This window comes from Dromaius novaehollandiae, chromosome 21, assembly GCF_036370855.1.
Source record: "Dromaius novaehollandiae isolate bDroNov1 chromosome 21, bDroNov1.hap1, whole genome shotgun sequence".
In the NCBI taxonomy this organism is placed as follows: Eukaryota; Metazoa; Chordata; class Aves; order Casuariiformes; family Dromaiidae; genus Dromaius; species Dromaius novaehollandiae.
The window spans coordinates 842178-860461 of record NC_088118.1 but is presented as its reverse complement, the minus strand read 5'-3'; the positions used below and the strand labels follow the sequence as shown (position 1 = coordinate 860461).

The window sequence follows — 18284 nt, the reverse complement described above, 5'->3', positions numbered from 1 at the left end:
GGCACGTGCGCAGCAGCAAAGCCGGGTCCCCGTGCCTGGGCGCTCTCGCACAGCTTGCAGCCTCCCTCCGGGGACGCGGGTCGTCACCATCGCGCAGGCAGAGGCCGGGGAGGTGGCCGGTCCCACAGCGGCACCGCGAGTACACGGACCGCTTTGGGTGCTGCACAGCACCCCGGAGACCTACTCACCCGGAGTAAACGCTTCAAAGAGGCTCCTCTGGTCTTTGCATCAGGAATTCAGTTTGCCCTGGCTGTCGCTGAAGTTGTAAAATGCTTTAAAATGCTGCTGAAGGCTGAAATCCTTGTAAGCTTTCCTGTGAAAGCTACTGGGGGTCCCATCCCATGGAGAACCGGGTCTCTCCCGCTGCATTTCATCCCTGTTGTCCTCTGGATTTTAACCTCCCCCTTCGACCCGCCTGCTGCTTTCCGCCCTCCCCCGGGAGCCGGACGCCCTGGGCAGCGCAGTGCCAGGGATCTCCGGGAACGGGGCATTCCCGCGGCATTGCAGCTGCTCCAGATGTGGTGCCGCTCCGCATAGCTGCCCACGGCATCCCCCCCGGCAGAGATGGTACCTAGCCGTGGGGGAGCTAGGCTGGCGCCGTGGCTCCCCTTCCCTCCCTGCCCCGTTAGGGCTCTGCCTTCCGTGCTGCAGAGCGCAGCTGAGACGTCCTCATGCGGTGGGTTTCTCCCTGGGGATGGGAGGCCTGCCAGGGATTGCACTGCAGATTTATTACCCGGTAGGACTCATTCTGCGCTGCTAATGAGGGCGGGCTACGTGGAGATCGGGGCTGGGGAGCGGGCCGGGCCGGGGTTTGTCCCGAGGAGCCTTTCTCGGCCGCAGAGGGGTGCCGCGGCGAGGGGTGCCGTGGGGCCAGGCCCGTGGGGCAGTGCAGCACGGCGCAGCGCGGCCCGCTTTGCAACCCGGCAGCTCCGTGAGCAGCGGTAGTGCGTGCGTCACCTTTGCTTCTTGATCGTGGACTCACGTCAGCCTGTTCGCTAGCGTGGCGAGGAAGCTTTAATGCCCGCAGACACGGCTGCTGCGCGTGCCTTCCCGCTCCGTGAGCAGCGGCTGCAGCTCCTTCCGCGTCCTCGCCGCGCAGAGGCAGCAGAGCCACGCGCTGCGGGAGCGGAGCCGCCGGCATTCACGTCGCGGGCGCGCGCAGACGCTTCCAGGCTCATTGCAGACGCAGACGCTATATAATTGGCCTTTGCGTCTTTAAAGCTCTGTCACTAGGACTGATGGGTGAGCGCGCTGCTGTATCGTAGCCAAGCTAATAAGCACGGTTTTAGATCCTGAGGTGACTTTGCTTAACAGACCCCGCGTCGCATGTTGCACGCAGGGCCAGGCCCGCTGATGCGGAACCGGCTGCCAAAGATATGAAGCGCGAGAAGAGTGTCGGCTTGACGGATGCACACGTCAAGTAGGGTTTATTCTGAGCGCAAAGAGAACAACAAGCGTGCCCCGCTCCTGCAGCACGCGCCTTCCCGGAGAAACGCAGACGAAACGGGCTCTAAACCGTACGGACACCCCTCGCAGCCCTTTGGACCGTCTGCACCGGGGTCTCCGCCACGGAAACCCCCCGGCATTGCCAGCGGTGCAGCCTGCGGCAGGCCGGTCTGCCCTAGGGCAAGTCACGTCAACGCCGGGGCTTGTCCCGGCACCCAAAAGCGTTGGCATGGGAGTGGGGGGAGATGCATGTTTTCGGGGTGCGTCTCCCCTCTGTTAGATCCCCGCCAGGAGATGTTCGGATTTCCCAAAGGAGTGGGCTAGCTCCCGGGAAAGGGCAGCCGCTGCCATCGCAGCGGGGACGAGCGCCCTGCCAGCCCGGCGCTTGTCCCCTGCCTCGTCGTGCATCCCAGGCTGCAGGGAGAAGCCCTCTCTAAGGCGAAGCCATGGGCAGCAAAGCTAGTGTTGAGGGGAAAATGCAGGGATGCTTCAGGCTTTGGTCTCTGCCCCCAAGCGAAGCCTTGGGGGTGGGCACACGCCCCGGAGCAGCCTGCCCGTCCCCAGGCCCTTTCCCCCCCCCCCCCCCCCGAAGGGCCCTTATTCGCACCGCCCGGGTTGCGTTGCGTCTTTTCGGAAGGGCACTGGGCTCCCTCCAGCAGCGTGGGGAAGCGGAGCAGGCGGCCGGGCCTGCAGCGGGGCTGGAGAGCAGCTCCCGTCCCACGGCCAGCTCCAAGTGCGCTGGTTTTTATTACACGGGGCCGGGACGGATGCAAGGAAAGCCGCCCTGCAGCGGGGAGGGGGTGCACGGGGCGGTGGGAGCGGCTCGGCTGCACCGCGGCTCAGGGCGGCCGGTTTCCCTTTCCCCCGGCGCCTTCGGTTCAATCAAAGCGTGTGCTCGGGGCTCGGGGTGCCGTTGTCACCCCCACCTAAGTGCTCGGTGTTTGCAGTGCGCGGAGCGCAGCCCGTCGCTCCCGCTGCTCCGCTGCATGAGGCACCGCATCCGTCATTGCGGGGAGGAGAAAGAAATCCCCAAAAAGGTTCCTGCAGAAGCCGTGCCTCGAGGGGAGGGGCCTCCCCTTCGGCCTCGTTAGGGTGACGAGGAGCACCTGGGCCTCGTCCCACGCCCCAGCGGCGGGCAGGGCTGCTTGAAGGGAGGTGCTGGGCGGGTGCTGGCGGTTTGCTGGGGTGCTGGCGGGTCCGTCCGGCTGCGCGTGGTGCTCCGCCGTGTGCCGGGAGCTGCGTTCGCGCCGTCTCGCCCCGCGGAGCGCAAGGTGGGTGCCGGTGCGGCGTGGGCCTCGGCTGCTGCCGGGGTCGCGTTTACGGTGTGCCCCGGGCGCGCTTTGCTCCGCAGCGTGGCTTTTCAGGCAAGTGCCGATGAAGAAGGTGGTGCGTACGGGAGGAAGGCTGCCAAAGCGCCCCCGGACCTGATGTACCTCCTTGAGGCAGCGCTTTCCAGCAGGGGCTCTGGGGAGGGGTGGAACACTGACGTGCGCCTGGTGCCGTCCACAAATGCCACCATGTCCCCGGGGAGATGCGCGGTGCAGGTGGCAGCTCGGGGCGCAAGCGCTGCGGGGAGAGAAAGGAGCGGTGCCTGAAGCTCGGGGGCGGAAGCAAAAGCGTTCTTCTGTGTCTATGTGCTTTTAGTGGGGCCGAGGCTTGGGTGCTCCCCTCCCTCGTATTGGCACCAAAATGGGCAGAGAAAAGTGCCCTAAAAGTAAACGTTTCTGGTTTCTCGTCCCTTTTTGGAGAAGGGGAGCAACTGTTCTTTTGTTGAATACACTGGTTGTTTGGAAAAAAACAGAGACAATTGTGCTTTTAAAGGATAAAATGCACTTATTTTCTGAATCGCATCTTTCAAACAGCCCCTCGGGGGCTTTCCGTGATGAGCACCGTCAGCCCCCAGTGCCGGGGGTTCCCGGCGTAGAGGCGTCTGAGCGGGACGGCAGGCCCGGGTAGGTGATGGGGCAGTAATTCCGATGTCCCTCACGGACACCTCCGCGGTAACGGTGTTTCTGCTAGAGCTGGCTGGGAGCGGGTGTTTGGTGGTGGTGGTTTTTTCGCTCTCTGCAGAAAAAAACTGCAGCAAGTTTTCCTGAACGTATATTTTTACTTAGTTAAAAATACTATTTTTTAAAAGCGTCCACAGGAAGCTTTTGAACAGTTTAGCTGGAGCTTTAAGAAACATATGGAGAGCTGATTTAGTTTCCTATCTGCCTTTTCATCCTTAACCCCCGGAGATCCTTTGTCCGACCTCCCCGGGTTTCGCTGGGTGGTCAGCTGTTGCTCATCAGGATCCTTAACTCTGCAAAGGGGCAACCTGGGGCCTGGGCCATTTGCACTAAAGTGGGCTGCGGTTTTGTGTGTGTGTGTGTGTATATATATTTTAAAAAGGTAAAGCCGGACTTGGAGGTGTGTAACCCCAGCTGTGGTGTGTCTCCCTCTGATCCCTAACTCCGTGGGGGAGGAGAAAGTGCGGTACGGCGCCTGGCTGAGTTCTTTGTTCTGCGTATATTAATACGGCTTTAATGTCACATTGCATTAATGGCCCGGCTGTGCCCGCTGCCAGGGTCCGGTCTTGGCGTGAGGGCCCCGATGCCGGCAGGGCCAGCGTGCCGCCCCGGAGAGGGTTGCTGGCGCTTCGGAGGTGCGGCGAGGGGAGCCGCCACCGGCACGGGAATTGCTTCCCGGGAAACAAAAGGTTCCTCCGCGATCTCGCAGCGCGGAGGGGCCCGAAACAAAAGATTCACGTTCCCCTGCACTCCTGGGTTTCTTCCCCTCTCCTTTCTTTTCTCTCCTGCTCTTCGATGGAGATTTAAACGGTTCTTTTTCTGGCTTAAATTTCTCTGTGCTGTAACAGGAAACTAGCAATTAACTATTATAAGACTGTTTTACAGTCCTATGGAAACCCCTTTTATCCACTTTGTTCTAAATGGTTATATCTTTTATTCCTAGTTTTCAGGAATATAAAACTTTACAGCGTTTGCTGCAAACCTTCATACTTTGCTTTGCAGTTTATTGCTCCCTCTGCAGATGTATCTTACTCATAAATAAGGCTTTCATCTCTACAGTACTAGACTAAGGCCTGCGATGGCTCTGAGCAGTGCCATTAATGGGACTTTTTGCCTCAAAATCCCGCGGCGATTCCCGCAGTCCCAGCCCGGTGGTGCGGAGCGCTGAGGAACAGCCCCGGCAGCGGTCGTTGCTCGTCCGGGCAGATTGCGGGGGTCCCCGTATTGCTCTTTGCAGTCGCAATGGGACGGCGACCGAGGAAGGTGTGCGCTGTGAATTGCAGCCTGCACACCCTTGCATGCCACGTGGTAATTGCATCGCATTCTGATGATACAGCGGTACTAAAAATCACCCTTCTGTTCCCCATCTAGCGAAACGCGTCTCGGGGCCAGGAGCCGCCGCCGAGCTGGGCTCTTGTGCCTGCCTCCCGGCCGCGGCGGCACCGGCACCGGCTGCCCCTGCCCGAGGAGGGACCGGGCAGACGGGAGCTGGCAGGTATCGCGTTATCCGATGGTTTATGGCTCCATTTGCAGCACCGCTGTCTGCTCCCCCGTCTGCAAATGTCAGAGCGGGGAGCGGGGCGGCAGCTGAGGGGAACAGGTGGGCTGCGCGTCTCTGGGGCCCCACTAATTCGCAGGGAATAAATTAATGACGGTAACAACCAGAGTCTTCTTCTGGGTGCAGGTGACTGAGCAATTCCCCCCTGACGGGCGGAGGGAGGGAGGGAGGGAGGCCTGCCGCGGTCAGACCGCCTCCGGTTTTATTGTCCGCACGAGCCTTAAAGCTCTCCTGCATCGGCTTTGCTCTCGTTTGGTGTTTCTGGAGCTGCGGCAAGTCGTCTTAAAAACTATGAGCGTCACTGCTAATTGCATCGGCCTGCGCATTTGCAATAGGGAGAGTCTCCTGTGTTGTCCCTGTGAAAGGACCAAAGGTTTCCTTAATCCCTTGCAAGGCCGTCGGAGGTGTTTGGAGCTGACGGCATCGGCCCGGTAATGCTCACGGTCCCGCTGGTGGTGCTGACCCATTTGCACAAAGACCTGTCTTGGTTGGCAGGATAAATTTCTCTCATGCTTGTACTTTGAAGACACCCAGAGGTGGATTTGCTCTGTTAACAAACAGCTGTGTGAGGCAGCGTTTGCAGGTGCAAAGCCCGAGCCCGTCCCGCTGGCTGTGCCGTCCCGCCCGGCATCCTCCCGCATCCCACCTGCCCGGGAACGAGGGCTGCACCGTGCTGGAGGGCAGGCGTGGGCATGGGCGCTCCTGCAGAAGTGTCAGAAATACCCGGGGGGGAAAAAAATAGAGAAGCATCACTTGATTAAACAGGCTGCAAAACAAATTACCATCACCTACGGACTCCGTGTCTGCGTGGTTTCGATTTTCCCTATCCTGTTTTTACAGGACTCCTGCATTAGCCTTGCAGAAAAGTAATATCCTTATTTTGATGCCCAGTTAAGGCTTTTCCTGTAGTAGCTGTACTGTGGGGATTATATTTTTCAACTTGCAACTAGTCCGGGAGGGGGAGAGGTTAATGAACACCTGCTGTGTTACTGTTATATTCATTAAACTTGCTTAGACATTTCATGGCTGTGTTTGTACCCCAGGCAATGTCAGGTCTCCCCTGATGACAACCGGGGCTTTAAATCTTGCTGTTTTCCAGCAAAGTAAATACATATTTAAAAGTGAACTTTGGAGACTGTGCCACAACAAGGATTGAGCTTGGACTGAAAAGGAGGATGGCTGTGGGCCTCTGACCATCACGAATGTGTTTAGAGGCATCGGCTGGCTGCACCCCCGCGTCTGCTGGGTGGAGGTGTGTTGATAACTGGTAGGTTATAACAGCTGGTGGTTGTTGCAACTAGTTCTGTCTGATTTTTACACTTTACAATCGAGGTTTTGTGGGTTATTTAAAGCTGTGACCGGCTGTTAAGAATATTGGTTAATAAAATAGTCACTTGGATTATTGCATTAATTATTAACCGGCAGGGCTGAAGCTGTAAATGGCTGAAGGGGAGGCCGGTGCTGGCGGGAGGAAGGGTTCCCGGGCTCTCTGCAGCTCTGCCTCTAGGAAGCACTCTGGCTGCACGCAAGCCGCTTCCACCGCCTCCGGAGCGGGAGGAGGACCCTGAGCAGCGCGCGGAGCCCGCACGCGCCTGGGGTCTGGGAAGCTGCAGGCTTTCCCGCGAGGCCTGGGGAAATTCTCCGCCCTCCCCAAAATGCGGGCGCGAGCGGGGCTGCGGGCGTGGGAAAGCGGTAAACGCTGTGCTCCGCGGCTGGTGGGAAGGAAGCGTGAGCCGGGGCCCCGTGCGGCCATGCACCTTCCCGGGAAGGAAGCGTGAGCCGGGGCCCCGTGCGGCCATGCACCTTCCCGGGAAGGAAGCGTGAGCCGGGGCCCCGTGCGGCCATGCACCTTCCCGGGAAGGAAGCGTGAGCCAGGGCCCCGTGCGGCCATGCACCTTCCCGGGAAGGAAGCGTGAGCCGGGGCCCCGTGCGGCCATGCACCTTCCCGGGAAGGAAGCGGGAGCCGGGGCCCCGTGCGGCCATGCACCTTCCCGGGAAGGAAGCGGGAGCCGGGGTCCCGTGCGGCCATGCACCTTCCCGGGAAGGAAGCGGGAGCCGGGGCCCCGTGCGGCCGTGCGACTTCCCGGGAAGGAAGCGGGAGCCGGGGCCCCGTGCCGCCATGCACCTTCCCGGGAAGGAAGCGGGAGCCGGGGCCCCGTGCGGCCATGCACCTTCCCGGGAAGGAAGCGTGGGCCGGGGTCCCGTGCGGCCATGCACCTTCCCGGGAAGGAAGCGGGAGCTGGGGCCCCGTGCGGCCATGCACCTTCCCGGGAAGGAAGCGGGAGCTGGGGCCCCGTGCGGCCATGCACCTTCCCGGGAAGGAAGCGGGAGCCGGGGCCCCGTGCCGCCATGCACCTTCCCGGGAAGGAAGCGGGAGCCGGGGCCCCGTGCCGCCATGCACCTTCCCGGCACGGCGCGCGGGAGCTGAAACCTTCCCGCCGCGGGGCCGGACCAGCCCGCGCGGACGGTGCGAGATAAACGGCACATCTTTCCACTGTAGTGGTTTGGCCGTAATTTCCGAGAGACGTTTATTAGCGGCAGCCTTCCCTTTTCCCGGGCACCGCAGCTCCTTGGGCGCAGGGAATTGCGGCGGGGAAGGTGGGAAGCGGAGCCTGGCGCTAATAACGAGCGCGGTGCCCAAAGCCCCATCCATTCCTCTCCTCCAATTTTCTCCTGTGACAATTTATAGGTTAGTTTGATGCTTGAATAGCTGTGTCTCTCCAGTAATATGTATTCTCCGTAAGTATTCCCCACTGTGGCATATCCTAAGAGAACTCCATCAAATAATTATCTTCTCTTTTATTTATTCACAGTCTTTTCACTCGATCTGCATCACTATAAAATATTCCAATGGTTTCCTCTTAGCGCAGAGCCTTCCTGCGATTGTAAAGTGTATTTATGTACAGTATTAAATCCATGCGATGTGACTCTCTATCTTGGCGCTTTCCTCCTCCGCTGCTGCTGCTGGGCCCTGGCCCCGGCCACCTTCCCCCCTCGCCGCGATGCCTGCGCGATTAGCGCGCGTGCGGATGGGTTTCGCCCGCTCGGCGGCGGTGGCACGAGCACGGGTGCTTGCACTGCTCTCTGCGGATCCCGCGGTGCGGCTCGGCCGGGCCCCAGGGAAGCTCCCCGCGTGCGGAGCAGCCGGCGGGAATCCGGCGGCGAGGGAGCCTGGCACCGCAGCCTGCCCTGCGGCGCGGGTCGGAGTCGCCCTTTCCCGAAAGCCGCGGGCCGTCTCTAATCGCCGTGGAGCGAGAAGTGCCAGTGCCGCTTGGGCGCCTGGAGGACCCCGCGGGATGGGGCAGGAAAACGCCTCGGCGGGAGCAGCTCCGGGCGGACGGAGCTGGTGCTGGAAGCGGCAGCTCTGCTCCAGGCCGGGGATGTCGCGGCCCGCGGGCGCGGAGTCGTGCGGTGCCGTCGCAGGGACCGTGGGGTGGTCCAGCACCGCCGGGGCGAGAGACTCGCCACGCTGCAGCCGGGCGCTCGCCTGTCGCAGGGGCGTCTGCGCCGAAACGGGGAGAATCGTGGCTCTTTCAAAATAGCATTTCTTGCGCTATTGCAGCCTTGCCTTCCTGACCTTGCTGCGCTTTGCGTCAACTAGCGGGGCGTATTTGGTGTCCTGGACTCCAGTTTAGCTCCTGAAAAAGCCTCCGTGCACGGCGGCCGAAGCAGTGACTCCCTGCACACGCGTGCGCTGAGGTGTGCGGGCGTCGCTTGGGCGCGTGCAGGTTGCCCTCGGCGGATGCCATAGCCACCCAAAGCTCTGGGCACTGAAAGGGAGGTCCTGCGCTTCCAAATGCAATCCGCAGCACCCCGAGGGGTGTCGTTAGGCCGGAAGAGCTCTTCCGTCCTCTGGGGCAGGAGGAGGCAAAAACAGCACCAGAACTTGCTTTTGAAAGCTTGCTCGCGCTGCTCTTCAGAGTTTGAGCGCTTCTCGGGAGCCTGGGAGGCTGCTGGGCACGTGCAGCCTCTGTGCTCTGTGCCACGATTCGCTGACGGCAGTTAATAAGTTGGAGTCGCTCGATAAAATATCAGTGACCGTTCCTAATCGCGGCTTTCACGCCTTGCTTTGCCTGCAGTGGGCTTGGCTGGTGCGTGCCGAGGCCCCTAAAAGCGGGGCGGGGGGGGGGGGGGGTCGCTCCCGGAAGAGAGCGATGCCGGGGAGAGAAGCGGTTCTGACGGTGACCGTAGTGCTTGCGCTCGTGTGGCTCCGGTACATCTTGAAGCGGCTTCCTATCAAACCGTCGGGAAGAGAGTTCCCTAGCAAGGGTTAACTGAGTGTATAAAATTGATTGCGATTTTAGTAATTCAGTATAATCACAGTCTACCAGCAGGTTGCTTTTCCAGCAGGAGGGTTTGGAATTATTTTCTGGAGTTTGCAATATAGAACTTAAATTAAGCCTCAGAAGTCAGAGGAGCTCTGCTGCATCTCTAATGTGGTGCTAAATTCTCAGCAGCACATTCTCTGTATTAAAGCCTTTGCTAGCAATTAGGTTCATTAACTATCACAATACCTTATTTATTACTCGGCACGCCATATGGTTTCCCAGCTAAAGAATGGCACCCGTTCTAGCACAGACCATTTGGCATCATAAAAATGTTAACAAATAATGTTATGGCTCTCAAGGGCAAAAGGGCTCGCCGGGTTGCAGGCCTGAACGGCAGGAGAGAATATGAAAACATTTTTCTTCTATAGCAAAATAAAGAATTCCTCGAGACAGAAGTATGCAAAGAATATAACACTTGCATAACGCAAATGGGAGTTTTATACATGCCCATAATGGTTATGTCAATATTTGCAGTAGGAAACGCTCTCACTCATCTCCTTGGCTTCCCCCACGTACTTCTCCTTGCTCTTGGTGTGAAGCTTTCTGAGAGACGCGAACGAGGAGGATCCGGCCAGGTCCCCGGCTGCCGGAGGCTGGATGGCGCAGTTGGGAATGTCCCGGAGTTCGCTCCTGCTTGGCAACGGCCTCTCTCAAATTCTTCTGTTTTCGTGGAGAACCATGGCAATTTCCCCCATTTTGATAGCGAAAAGGATAATCTGTCAGTTCTAGGTAACAGCTGAGGGATGGGGAAGGAAGAGATTATCTGGCAAAAGAGTCTGATTTTTGTACTCACTGTCTTTTGTTCCCTTCTCATTGACCTCCTCCTCATCCTGCAGCTTTAAACCTTTTGGAGATTTTTATGGGCATGCGAGATCTCTTGGTTTATTCACTGCCAAGGATCTGGAGGCAGAATGTATTTATCAGAGCTTGATATACATATCTCTAGTCTTTTACCTTCTTTTATGGCAACGGCTTTGTGGAAAACAAATACTCTCGAGCAGCGTCTGTGACTTGAGGGGGGAGATGTGATTGTTGAGAATTTCCTTTTTATTCCAGTTCCAACCTGATCCCTGCAAAACCTGTTCTGGCCACGTCACCAAGGCACTCTCGGTGCTGGTGTCACCGCGCTACGCTAAGACGGCCTGCGAGGGGCGAGGATGGCAAGGGGGAACAGGCGGCCAAGGGCCCGTAGCGGAGCACAAAGTTGGGTCTTCTCTGCCCTGGGTCAGGGCAGAGCGAAAACCTAGTGAGACTTTGTCTTACCGTTGCTTAGCGGTCTTTGGGGAAGAACAAGAGTCTGCACCCAGCTCGGGAGGTCGGCGTTCGGCAGACGATGCTTGCGCTTGGCTCTTATTTTCGGCAGGTTTAGGACTAGGAGAGAGAGATGGAGAGCCTTTGAAGTCGAGGAGACGTGAACCGTCTCATCGCAGGCACCGAGTCGTGTGCAAGGGAGAGCTGCATCCTTTTCCACACTTGTCGTATGACTGGATCTCCTTAGAAGGAACACAAACACCTCTAAAAGTGATTCTGAGAAAATACACTTTAGAGTAATAATGGAAGCGCAGCTGGAGTGAGATGCACATGCACACAGCCCAGCCAGAGCTGTTGGGGAGCAAACGGGAGCCGTTTAATAAGCCACGCGCATTTGCAGTCCTGCTCCCTCAAAGGACTGGGCACGACGCGAAAGGCCGAGGCGGGAGGTGCCGGCTTTGCTGGGAGGTGCCGGCGGGGCTGCCCCGGCCGCCGCGTCCTCCCGCGCGTACCAGCTGCACGGGGGGTGGATTCTGCTGCCCTCGCGTGCGGTCGGTGCTACAGGCAAACTCTCGCCCCCCTAAGATGGGGGAACTGGTGTAAAATGGGGTGTTGACACCGAGAAACCCTTTCAGGGGATGATTACGTTTTAAAATGAGTTGTGATTTTTTCCCCCCCACCCCCTTCAGAGACCATGAAAGGGTGTTTTAAAAACGTGTCCCTTCGCAAGTCTCTGGGGCCGCAGCCCCGACCAAGGGCCGTCCTCCGCTTTCCCGCTAGAGCCCTGCGAAGCCAAGCGTCCTCTCTGCCCAGCCCAGCCCGTCCCTTTGTGCGGCGAGACGGACCTTGCAGTCGTTGGCGATGTCGTGCTCGTTTCTGCGGCCAGGCTGCTAACGCAAACATGCTGACCGGGAGCCCTTTACTGAAGAAACCTTTTCAAATGGAAAAAAAATGAAATTCTGCCTCATTTGTCGTGGGGCTGGTATTCCCTAGGTCGTGCACGAAGCACCTAAGTGCTAGATGGTGCGGCAGAGGCGTACGGGTCCAAAACTGTGCGCCAGGTTTGAAGGGCCAGATTTCAGGAGGTATTTAGACACTTTACACCTTTCAAGAAGCCGGGGGGGGGGTTTTATAGCCGGGGCTACGCGCCTAGCTCCTGTCGAAAGCCGGGTCAGCTGCCTGGATTGCCAACCCTTGTATCCGCAGCTGTTTGCAGCCTGGAGGCTCGCATGAGCCCTTTTGCAACGCCGGCCCTCAGAAGATAGTCCTTATCCGGGAGCAGCTTTGCAGGGCTGTTTGCTTTGCTGCGGCGGGGCTGACCCGGCCACCCCGGCAGCGAAGGCGTGCGGCGGAGCGTGCAGCCGGTCCAAGGGCACCGGCGCGCCGACCCGGCCCCAAAAATGTGCCGCGAAGCGCGCGTCTGCGGGGTTCCCGCTGCTGGGCAAATACGTTGTGACTGGTGTGGAATGCACCAATTTCTTCCAGCCTTCACAGGGGATTCATCAATATCTCCCTCAAAAGGGGCAGTTTGCCAATTGTCGTGATATACAAATGTTATCTGAGGTTTCAGTCACTTAGGAATTCCTAGGCAGATAAGATACCCAGGGTTTATTGCATCTTCTGGCAATTATTAAGAAAATAAAATCTGTTAATATCTAACTTTGAATCCAGACTGTAACTCTGGGCTGCAGACGTTATTCCGGCTCTCTCGTAAGTCCCAGAGCTCTGCGGTTTGCAGAGGGGCATTAGGGAGGACTGAGGAGACGAACAGGAATTTTGTCTGAGATGAAAATACCTCCGTAATGCTGCCAGCGCGTTTCAGAAACGGCCTGGGTTTGCGTGCGCCTATGTGCAGTAGTCGCCTGGGTTTTTGCTGGTGTGGGAAGCGGGTCGGCGAGGAGGAGCCCTCGGACAGCAGTTTCCCCAGCTGTGTGGGCACTCTGCGTTTTTAGCACGCGGACGTGTGAAAAGAGGGATGGGGGGGGATCCTTCCACAACTGTGGGCTGTTGTTTGCACTGTCAGAAATGGTAATAAGTCTTCTGCACATACGCACGTGCACGCTGGCAACACGTGCTTTGGAAGGGGAGAGATGGCTTGTGCGGCCGGAAACGGGATCCGGAGCGCTGCCCTTGCTGGAGGGGAACGACGGCTCGGGGCGAGGTGCTCGCTGGTGCCGGGGCTCCCGGGCTGCCCCGCTCCCTCCGGCACGAAGCCGAGGGGATGGCTAATGCCGCTCGTGTTCCCGGGCGACTTTCCAAAGCAGGGTCTGAGCTCCGAGATCACCGAGGCTCTCAAACTGCGCTGCTTAAAGGCAGCGAGAAGCTCAAGAAATACGTTGGTGATGTGCTAATATCTCCTGATAGTCTGAGGTTTTTGTGGGCACCTCAAGCTGGGCACGAACCTGGTGGGGAACGAGCATCCCCCGACGGGGCCCGGGGGCTCCTGGGGCTGCTACTGTCCCGCGCCCTGTTTCTGGGGGAAAAGCCAGCGTCATCTGTGTCCCGCAGTGAAATTGCCACCTTTCCTGGCACTGTGTTGATGCTGAAGGGACCGGAAAGTCCAAGCGAGGGTAGGGGGCAGAGGAAGAGGAGGGTAACATCCAGAAACGCATCTCGAATGAGACCGTGCACCTTGTCCTCTGGAATAGTAGGCCCCCCGGCACTGCCCCGCCGGGCCCTGCACGGACTCTCTGCGGGGTCTGGGGATGGCATTCACCCAGCGCGCGTGCGGCGGCCGCGGCGTTTGGCGTCCGGCACGCTTCCCGTCCCGTCCCGTCCCGTGCGGGCTGTCAAACGTTTTGGGAGAAGGGGAGAAGAGCAACGGTACTTGCACAGTACATTAAGCAAAGCCCCCCCTGCTTATTAAGGCTTCAGGAGCTGCTGCTCCCGGCTGGAGCGCTCTCGAATGCGTACAAAGGGTAACGCTAAAAATAGGCCCTGTACGAATGATTAGGTCATCGCCTGCTAGAGGGAGACATTTTTATTTAATTACGACCCAGGCTGTGCACCCATGGTGGGGGCAGTACATAAACACAGCAGTTCAAAGCCCGGCTGCCGGCTTTGCAGCGCTGTAAAGTTCGTGCTCCTCCGCTGAGTCACGGCGGCCGGACCGCCCGTGCGCCGGCTCCGGGGGGGATGCGGGGGGATGCGGCCCTCGCTGCCCTGAGCCGCTAATTAGCCTCGTTGTCTTAGCCGCTTCCCGGTGCGCGCGGCCTGGACCAAGGCGGGCAATGGCATGGGAATTGCAAGCCTTGGAAGCGATCGCGCGAGGGCAAAACCCTACGAGGGAGGAACGACAGCGTCTCATCTCCTTTCGGGGATGTTTTGTATCGCAAAAGCCGTCGTTCCTAAAATCTGGAAGGGAACTGAATTCACTCGCTGGTGTAATTGCTCCGGCGTAGCCTTCCCCAGCCCTCCCCGCTGCACAGCTAATGGGGCCCGCCACGGTTTTCGGGGGGGACTCGGAGAGGTGCTTGCAGCGCCAATGTCGCGGCTTTGGGTCGCTGCTCCTCGCTCTGCTGTGACGCCCCTTGAAGGAGCCCAGCTTTAAAAACCAAAGTCCCGTGGTGCCACCCCAAAGTCCCCCGAAGCAGCTGTGTCCTCCCGGACGCTCCCTGGTCCCCGTTGCACCGCAGCGGTGGCGCGATGGAGGGGTGTTCACGGCTCCCCTCCCCACGCGTGGGACCATATCCAACTGCCTCGGCTGGGCGCTGGGGCCCATCCGCGTGGTGCACAGCGAGCCGTTCTCCTCCCTCCTCCTTGCATGCAGCTTGGTGCATTTTTTAACAAAGTCTAACACGTTTAATCACTTTTCCATGAGCTGTCGGTACATCTCATGCGCAAAAGCAGAGCGCCGGACTGTACTCGGTCTCAGAGCGAACTGAACAAGCCTGACAAAATCCTGACTGTGCTGGACCAGACGCCTGTCTGCTGCGTGCGTGTGTGTGTATGCACAAGCGCTCGGATGTTGTAAACTTCACTCGGAGTTTACAAATCACAGCTTTTAAAAGTGATGGCAAAAGTCACGGATTTTTATGATTTAAAACAGCTCTTCTCTCCCCCCGCCCCGTCCCTCAAATCACTAAGCAACACCTAAAATCCTTGTTGCACTGTTAGAGCATTGAGCTCCACAACCGCAAGACCAGGGAACTCCCCAAATGCGCCAAAGCTCGCGGAAACAAAACAGCAGTGCTAGGAAAAGCCACTCGTGCCAACTCGGGAAAGCTGACGTTTCTTCAGCCAGCCGGCTTTGCACGGAAGGGGAGCAGAGGCAGGGCCGGCAAAGCTGCTCCCCTGCGTTGGGGGGGGAAGAAAACCCGAAGCCGCGTGAAGCCGCAGGAGCTCAGCTGCCTTCCTCCCGAAGCGTTTCGGGGCTGGGCAGGCTGAAGACGTAAGCGGCAGTCATCGCGTGGCCTCCGTCCCTGGGGGGAAAGCCGGGGGTGGCGAGGCCGTGCAGCGTTGCTGGGGAGCGCGAGCGGCGGACAAGGGCCTTTACCCGCGTCTGCCAGAGCAGCGGCCGCGGGGCGACGGAGCCGCGCCAGCCCGAGGGGTCCCTCCGCCGAGCAAGGAGCGCGGCTTTGGGAACCGCGTGGCGGGATAAACGTCCCGGACGAGGATCTCCCTGTTCCACCTTCGTTTTGGGAAATTTCCTCGTGTTTCTAGAGCCTTTCCTGCAGGGGTCATTGGCTTTTCCTCCCTGCGCGCCCAGTCCCCAAGGAGCAGCCCGAAGCCTCCCTTGCCCTGATCCCTCGCTATGCGTACAGGCCGTTAACTTGGCGCGTCTTTAGTTTGCAAATCTTTCCTTTCTGTCCGCCTGCAAGTACTTACCATGCTGTTTAGGTTAAGAAAGTGATGCTTGTGTCCCCCCGTGCGAGAGAAATGGATAACTTGGGAGAAGACGTTATCCTGCAGCGGTCCCGGGTTTCCCGGGAGGGGTGTGCGTGCATCCGCTTCTGCGGAGTCGGGGAAGTCCCGCACGTTTAACGCTAAAGGTTAATAATAATGGCAGTAGGCAGCACATCGTTGCCTCCGGGTCTGCTTGAGAGATTTACAGCTGAAACTCCCGGCAGAGGAAGAAATTGCCTCAATCACCCGGAGTAATGGCACGTGGAGAGCCGCCTGGGCGCGACCGCCGTTCAACGCGAGCAGCCCGGCCGGGCTTCGTGCAGCGCGCCGGCTCTTGCGTAACGAACACGTCGCGCTACAAGGCGAGGATGAAGCTCGGAGAAGCGGCTAAATTGGAAACCGACGGGGAGAGACGGCAGCGGACTGGGGGGTGCGGGGCGGGGGGTGCTGAGCGATGAAGGCGAGCGGCCGCGGTTGCGTCTCCTCTCGGACGCGCGCGTCCGCCCCGCTCGGCCCCGTCCTTTTCCGGGCGACGTCGCCTGCCGTAAGCGAGGCCATAGGTGCCTGGAGCGCGCTTGGTGCAGCCGGGGCAGCGAGGCGTTTGCCTTTCTCGTGTCTCGCGTGCCGCACGCGTGTGGGCCTCGCTGGGAGACGGTGAGATGCTGTTTGCGGTCGTGGACAAGAGCTTTTGGCTTTTTGCGTTTTATGCTTTTTAAAATCCCTCTGCCTTCTTGCGAGTAAGGGATTTCCCAGCTGCGCGTGTGCACAGGACCCTAAGAACAGGGAAGAGAACAGGGTAAACGTCCCCTAACGCCGGTGCTTTCCACGGGGAAAAAGCTGCTGTTTCTGGCATCGTCAAAGATGCTCGTGGCCAGTGTATTGCAAAAAGCTAACGGAACTATAAAAAAACCCCAAAAAACATCCTTAAACCCTTGCTTAACCTGTAAGGAGCAAATAGTAGCTGGTTGGGGTCTCAGATAACCTGTTGTTGAAGCAGTCGGGGCGGGCAAAGCAGCTCGGCTCTCGTGGCGGCGTGGGCACGCGCGGACCGGCACGCGGGGGAGAGACCGCGGCGGTGGTTTGGGGGAGACTCGGCTTCTCCTAAGCCCGCTTTGCAAGCGAGGTGCAGCTGGGCCTTGAGGCGGTTTACTGGGGCTGAGCCGTGGGGAAGGTGCCGATATTGAGCCGCCTCGGCCGCACGGGATGCGCTGGCACCTCTGGATGCTTGGGAAGATGCTCCAGGCAGAGCTTCCTATCCTAACCAGCTCTCCCGTATCGCTTCAGGACGGGGATCATCTTTTTCGTGCGGTCCTAGAATTACAGGGTCCCATGCGGCACTGCAATGCAAGCAGTTTAAAAAAATACATGAATAACTGTTGAAGTCAGTCCACGTTTTTTTCCAGCCTGTAGTGAGATAGGGACTTGATCCTGCCTAGGGTCTCCAGGAGCCGCTGCCGCAAACGCCGCAGCACGGCTTGGAGCCTGTGAAGGATTTCGGCACATTGCTCCCCGCGATGCACCTGGTCCGCGGATGGAAGCAGGATTTCGGCCTTCGGGGCCAGCAGTCCAGGACCTCCTGGAAGAGGAGCTGTAGGAAGCGAGCCTCTTAAACAACTCGGTAGCTTTTACAGTACGTATTAAAACAGCGACCAAAAGTGCAATGCAGCGGTTCACAGCGAGGACTGGGGGGTTAATTTTCAGGATGCTGCATGGGAATTTAGCCGTGGGATTTCCATTATTGCTAATGGGACTCATGCAGCTTAATTTCATGCAAGCTACTCTAAAAACATACCCCTAACTGTCTGCAAAAGCTCGGTTCCGAAATCAAGCCTTTTAAAAGTTAGAGGAGGGTAAACAAACACCTGAAAGCGCGCTGTCTCGCTACTCCCCCCTCCCATCCGTTCTGATTTAAGAGCGTGGGGGGGAACTGGAGCGGTTTTAAGCAATTTAAAAGGGAAAAAAATAATACGGCACTCACGCTGACTGACGGCACTCCAAATTTTAGCCTTCTGCCAATTAAAATGGCAGAGTTATAACCCCTGAAAGATGGGGGTGGCTGATGCCTTGTCCTTAACTGTACTGGTGCGAGTGCTGCATTGCAATAGTTATCTAATAACCGAAGCGCCGTCGCCTTTCATTATAAGGCCTCTGTTATTAGGCTGTTCTTGTTAAATGACTGCTATCATCTGCTCCCAAAGTACATTAAATCCCATTACAATTATAAACACACTTCCCCATAACGTTCTCTTTAGATTACATTTGCGCTGCTTTACCCCAGGGGCGTCCTTGCGCCGATGGGCAGCGGCGCGGCCCTGAACATCTCCCGGCTCTCCGGAGTGTGGAGACATGCGGCTGCGGATGCGCCGGCACCGCTGGCCCGGCTCTCCCCGAGGCGGGAGGCCCCGCGCGGCAGCGCTCAGCGGGTGCTGCCCCGGCCGCCGCCCCCCACCACTGGCAATAACATTATTAGTGATTGTTATTACTGTTATTATTATTACTCAGGGCGGCTGCGTGCTGTCGTTCCCTTTTTGTTGCGCTTGCTGTTGGCTGCTGCAGCCGCTGCACTTTGCCTGCTATCTGCGAGGCTCCGGGGCCTGCTTTTCTGCTTGCGGGGGGTGTGTGTGGGGGGGGGTCGTTTCCCTTTTTCCTTTTCCTCCCCCTTTTCCCTTTCCCCCCCCTTCCCCCCCCCTTTCCCCCCTCCCCCCTCCCCCCTTTTCCCTTTTCCCCCCCTTTTTCCTCCCCCTTTTCCCTTCCCCCCCCTTTCCCTCCCCCTTTTCCCCCCTTTTTCCTCCCCCTCTTCCCTTTTCCCCCCCTTTTTCCTCCCCCTCTTCCCTTTTCCCCCCCTTT

At 58.5% G+C, this 18284-nt stretch overlaps 1 long non-coding RNA gene across 1 annotated transcript; it reads right to left on the bottom strand.

The window, feature by feature from the left end:
* Positions 1-14047: 14047 nt before the first annotated feature.
* Positions 14048-18062, bottom strand: LOC135330471 (uncharacterized). Its single transcript, XR_010392465.1, has 3 exons — positions 17936-18062; positions 16420-17025; positions 14048-16210 (listed from the first exon to the last, which is right to left on the bottom strand). It is a non-coding gene; the product is annotated as an uncharacterized LOC135330471 (long non-coding RNA).
* Between the last annotated feature and the right edge of the window lie 222 nt (positions 18063-18284).